Source organism: Tupaia chinensis, unplaced genomic scaffold (assembly GCF_000334495.1).
Source record: "Tupaia chinensis unplaced genomic scaffold, TupChi_1.0 Scaffold000152_1, whole genome shotgun sequence".
Taxonomy (NCBI): Eukaryota; Metazoa; Chordata; class Mammalia; order Scandentia; family Tupaiidae; genus Tupaia; species Tupaia belangeri.
Genome location: NW_006159623.1, coordinates 2,032,655 through 2,038,508, shown reverse-complemented (window position 1 = coordinate 2,038,508; position 5,854 = coordinate 2,032,655). Strand labels below are relative to the sequence as shown.

Here is a 5,854-nt window from a genome sequence, read left to right as displayed (position 1 = left end):
AGGTGGCCACACTGTAATCCCTTCCCCTCCATTCTCCTCTTGGGATTTTGGGCACACACATAACATGCACCCAGCATGAGTTTTAAGCCACCAGGTCCCAAACTTGAACCAGGTGGACTACATGGCAGTAACCATTATGCCATCTGGCAGTCCCCAAACTCAGGTTTTAATAAGCATCAGCAATGGCTCTGGAATTTTTAGACAAGAGGCCTTCGGGACACAAATGATCCAGGTGCATGGGTACGCAAAGCAAGGGGCTAGGGTTGTGTTTGCAAGGGAAGCACATGGTCTGAATTAAGTTAGCTTATGTGTTCATTTTGGATGGTCTGGAGGATAAGAGAATTTTACTCTTCAAGTTACCCTTTGGTGTGACCACCGATAAGCACATTGCAAAGGAAATGTCTCAGTCCCTCAGACACTTTGTCCAAATCTTCTCAAAGGTGGTCAGCACATACCTGTATGTCCTGGACACCTTCCTGACCACTCACTACAGGTTCTTTGACTGTAACTTAGTCACTTCAGCCCTTCATGGCAGACTTTTTTTTAAGAATACAAACAACATTGTTCAGAAAACACAAATTCTTGTCCCTCAACCAAAGTGAAAAGGATTTATTTGCTGAAGCATCTATGAGAGGACTTCAAAAAGTTGGTGGAAAAGTAGAAGAAATGAAGTAAGAGTTTATTTTGGTACAAAAAATTTTTGAAATCCATACATATGTCTTCATAAAATATGTTTTTATGAATTTTTGAAGACCTCTTGTAGGATTTTACTCCTGTATGACTCTCAAATTCTGAGGATAAAAAGGAGGGGGGGAGGCATCTGATGAGATAGAAATAGGCCCACAAAAGAAACAACTTCATAACCACTTGTTGGTTTCTGCATCTAAAACTTTGATTAATGTTATGTTTTCCTTCACAAATAGAATAATACATTCTATTGACTGGGTATGTAAGAGCCCATTCTGCTTTATAAAACAAAACCTTTATAGTTTGCCAACCAGAAAGGAGCAAAGTAATATTCTTTTGTCTTGATTTGTTTATGAAGGAAGTTAACCATTTACCTGTTCAAATTTTATGTCCATTATTATACTGGGCTTAAATATAAATTTAAATTTGCTATTTTCTTTTAATCTTGTGTCACAAATATTATTCCATATGTGTTTTAAAATAATTATTTATTTAATTTTTAATGTAGTATTTAAATTTGCTACAGGGCATGTGTGCTCACCAGAGACATACAGAGAGAGAGAAAGAGAGGGAAACTGAGAAAGCAAGCCACCAGGTCTGGGACTTGAACTGTAGTCGGCCATGTAGGAGTCCAGTGACTTAACCACCATGCCCTCTGCTGACCCCAATTCCATATGTCTTAAAAATACTTTTTTTGTTTGTTTGAGAAATACGTCAGCAGCAAAATAATGTAACAATATTCGCTATATGCAATTCAAGGGGAGAAGAATTTCTGTTTATCAACCTGATGTGCTTTCTAAATATGGGGCATGCAAGAGGCAGGGCGTGGAAATCCACAGAGAAGTCAAGGGAAGAATATGGAAGTCCCAAGTTTGAGCAAGTGTCTGGAAAAACTGAAGAGCAATGGTGGGCTTCCAGACAAGGAAGCACATCTACAGGATCGAAGGGAAAAGATGAAAAAGATCTGTGCAAGATGGCAAAGCTTCCTATCCAGAGGAGAAGGCACAGTGCAGTCACAGCCTACAGGTTCAGAAAAAGGAGCTAGTTCCTCCACTGCCCACTACACTGCCACCAGACAACCAGCTTCACCAAGACGTTTTGTGGGCTTGGTGCCAACAATTAAAGATCAACTCCAAAGGCCAGGAATTAGACATACATAGGAGTCTGTGTGCCTATACTTACCAAGCTCTAAAGGCTATTCCTACCACAGCAAAAGAGGTCAGGACTGAGACATCATTACAAAGAAAATTACAGGCGGGCCTAAGGAAAATGTCTACAGGAAGTCCTCAGGAAGGGATGTGTTCGAGAGGACTAATCCTGCCGAAGTGGCTCCTCCACCTGCTGAGGCTCTGCCAGACACTGAGGAGTCTGCAGCTTTCCTTGAGGGAGTTAATACAATTAAGGGGACAACCTCCATCCCAGAGGCCGGGCTGGCCTCCTGGGCCAGAATTGTGCCCGTGGCTGGGAAGATGGAGGCAGTGGAAGCAGTGTCCATGGAATTCTCACAGGAGGCCAATGGTGTCAGTGGTGTGTAGTCCCTGGGAAAAGTCTCCTGAAAACACAGGTGGTTGGGTTCACCTGCAGTTTCATGCTGGACAAATCTGGGTTCCTGAGAAACAAAAAAGGAGAGTGTAGGGACCAGCAGATGGCATAATGGTTATGTAACTTGACTCCCATGTAGTCAACTGCGGTTTGAGTCATGGACCCAGTGGCTTAAAACTCACACTGGGTGCGTGTGTGCATGCACCCAATATCCTGAGAGGAGATGGAGGAGAAGGGATTGTGGTGTGGCCATTCTCCCTGGGAGGGGTGATTTCTCACTTTTTGTCCCTCTGTCTCTCCGGTGAGTGCATGTGCCCTATAGCAAAAAATCTCTTTTAAAAAAATGAAGAATGTGTGCATTTTTTCTATTTCTGGCCTGCACTTCCCCACCTCCACACCTGGAGGACATTCTGTTGTGCCTGAAATGTGTTCAAAGGAAGAAGGCCTTAATGAAAAGTCTCCATGGGATTAATATTCCATAAAAAAGGCACATCTATGGTTGTGATTAATGCTAGAAAAGTTGGACAGTTGACTCCATAGTGCCCTTGACAGCTGGACTCTGGTCCTCCACACCAGCTGAGCTTCCTGCTGCTCGCGAGCCAGGCAGACTGATGGGATGCAGATGTTACCCTTGGACCCCAACTGTGCCTGCTGCTTCACAGGTTTGGGTACAGAGACTATGTTTGAAAATGGAAAAGACTTTCACAAATGACCATGCGTTCCATTTCATAAGGTGAAGAAGTTGTTCCTACTACCAAATGTCTACCCATGTGAACTAGTAAGATTTAACAGCTCTTTGAAGTGGGAACTTCCTCAGTGGTGCACTGTGGAGGAGTTGGGACAAGAAACTCATGTGCGTCTGTGTTAGATTTTCCTCCTCAGGGTACTGATGACTTAGGAGATGTTCCATTCTGATTGTAAATTTAATAAATGTAAATATTTTAAAACCCCCCGTAAAAAAAAAAAAGAAATTCAAGAGAAGCTCCCTGAAAAACGAGTTAATAATAGAGGAAATATGGGCTCAGCTTCTGTGATAGAGGTGGTAGGGCACCACTGAGCAAGGCCGAGGCCCTGTGAGAGGCAGATATGGTTCTCAGATCAATCTAAACAGGCCGGCAGGATAGCATGACTCTGAAAGCCTAGCTAACTGGGAAGCTGGGGCAGGAGAATTGTGAAATGGTGAAACCCTGTCAAAAATACCTCTCTCTCTCTTTCTCCTTGCCCTCTCTCATTAAACAAACAAAAAATAATAATGGAGAAAAAGCATTAAGAACAATTATGATTTTTATCAGATGGGCTAGAAGCAGGTACCTTTTACACAGAGGAAGCAGCATAAAAAAAAAGTGTGGAATTAGGAAAGTATGTGTCAACCCTGAATGAGAAAAATGTAAGGCAGAAAGTTATAAAACCTACATTTATAGCAAGGGATTGGATCATGCAAACTATTTTTTATGCAGTTTGCCATGTGGGATCCTGCTGCCTTAACCTCCATGCCATGTGCTGGCCCAGATTGTCCAAACTCTTAAAGGCCATACCAAGGACATTTATTATGTGAAAATAATGGATGATATTTGTATCCAGTGGAGGAACATTTGGAAATAATGCTAGACCAGTGGGGGGAAATTTGAATCAGGGAACAAAGAACAGGACCCGTGCAGTGACCTGGTGGGGAACGCTGACGGACCACACATGGCGGGACTGTGGGCACATGAGAGGGGAGAGTGCTGATCCAACTTTTCCCAGGGTAGCACTGTCAGAACATGGCAACCAACTGGTTCTAGAAATGGGGACAAAGGGGCAAGCAGGAAGGTTTTCTTGTTCTTATCCTTGGTTGACTACATGGCTGGAAACACCTCCAACTGAAATAAGTCACATTTTTTTTTGTGGATATGGAGGTCTGAGGGGTGAGAATGGGTGCAAAAGAAGCCCAATTTTAACTTGAAGGTAAGAGGTCTGGGGAAGAGTCAGCCTTATTGTGTTTATTATATTTAACATACAGCGTACTATTGGATGCTTGCTCACCTAGGTCCTGTTCTGGGTTCTGGGAATAGTTTTGTAGGAAACACAAAGTCCTAGTCTTTAAAGAGGTTATATTCTACCCACGGTAGCTAGAAAATTAATTTGGGGACATATTTTTGGTGCACAAGAATAATATTTTACTTCCTGGGTACATGCTTAGAAGCCTTTTGTCGAGTTAATGTATAGACAGCACTTTGGAAGGGCTGCCAGAAAGTCTGTGGGAAAACGGAATTAAATTTCAAGTTAGCTTTGGTGTAAAGCACATTTGAAGTGCGTGCATACTGCTTTCATAGTGTGCATCGGCCATGGCTTTATGAAGACCCCGTATGCACGCTCCTCTTATCTCAGCCAAAGTTTGTTGTTACAGTAAGAGTTATAGCTTTATTTTCCTTTGTTTCATGTTGCTGTTTCTGTCTGTGATCCACTTGAAGCCAAGGTCTTGCTTAGCAATGAAATCCTCGTCAATTACTAAGTTCAACCAAGAAACTCGGAAATAGATGATAATGATTTGCTTAATGAGATACCGTTCAGAAAAGGCAGTGGTTAAACATAAGCTCCCCGGGCCTCAGTTTCCTTTTTTGCTAGTTGAGGGACTTGCATGATTGATCTCAAAAGGCATCTCCCGGAGCCTAGTCCAGTCTGTTCTTTGTGGCTTTCTCATCCTGTCACTCCCTTTTCTTGATCCCATCCACGGCTTTCCTCTACCATCCCTCTGTCGCCTCCATTCCAACTCACTTGCCTCTATCTTTTGTCTCTCTGGGGCCAGCCTTGGGGTGCTGAGTTCTGTGGGAGGAAAACCTAACACGTTTGCATTTTCTGACACTCACAGTTTGGGTCTCTGACCTCAACGGAGTCCTCTAAATGGCCAGGCAATCCTCTCCTGCAGCTTGCCCTCACTTTCCACAGTGGCCAGTTCAAGTCCTCACCCATTCACAAGTCCAAACTTACCCCCTGTACTGTCCACTCACAACCTTGCTGTCTATTACACAGAAAGAACCAATTCATCTAGGTAGACTTGGCTACAAATAAAAACAGAGGAAGACACAGGATGAAGGGCCTAGACAGGAGTTTCCTTGCTTTGCATCCATCCATCTCCGCCCCCACTTTCCTTGGCTCTCACAATGGAAGACAAGCCCCCTCCCTGTCTGTGGCTTACCACTCCCATTGCCCATATGTGCTCTGGGACCCATCTTCGCCTTCTCCCACCATCACAGGACTTTTCCCTTTCCATCTTCCCTTTTTCTACATCTTCATACTGTTCCTCTCTAGGCTTATTCTTCCTTATTTATTTTGAAATTGCCAGAGGGCACATGTGTTCATAACAGAGAGAGAGAGAGAGAGAGAGAGAGAGAAAGAGAGAGAGAGGGAGAGAAAGAGAAAGCACACCTCAGTAGTATAGTGGTGTGGTCATGTCACAATCCCTTCTCCATTTTTCCATCCTGTCTGGATTTGGGGCACGCATGCACATGTGCCCAGCATGTTTTATAAGCTACAGAGACCAGGATTTGAATCTGAGTAGACCATGTGGTGGTATCCACCAGGATTTGAATCTGAGTAGACCATGTGGTATCCAATTATCTTAACCACTAGGCTACAGGGCCAGCTC

At 43.5% G+C, this 5,854-nt stretch overlaps 1 pseudogene; it reads left to right on the top strand.

Moving 5' to 3' along the window:
• The first annotated feature begins 1,496 nt into the window (after positions 1-1,496).
• On the top strand, positions 1,497-2,322 carry LOC114007317 (developmental pluripotency-associated protein 4 pseudogene; annotated as a pseudogene).
• Positions 2,323-5,854: the final 3,532 nt, after the last annotated feature.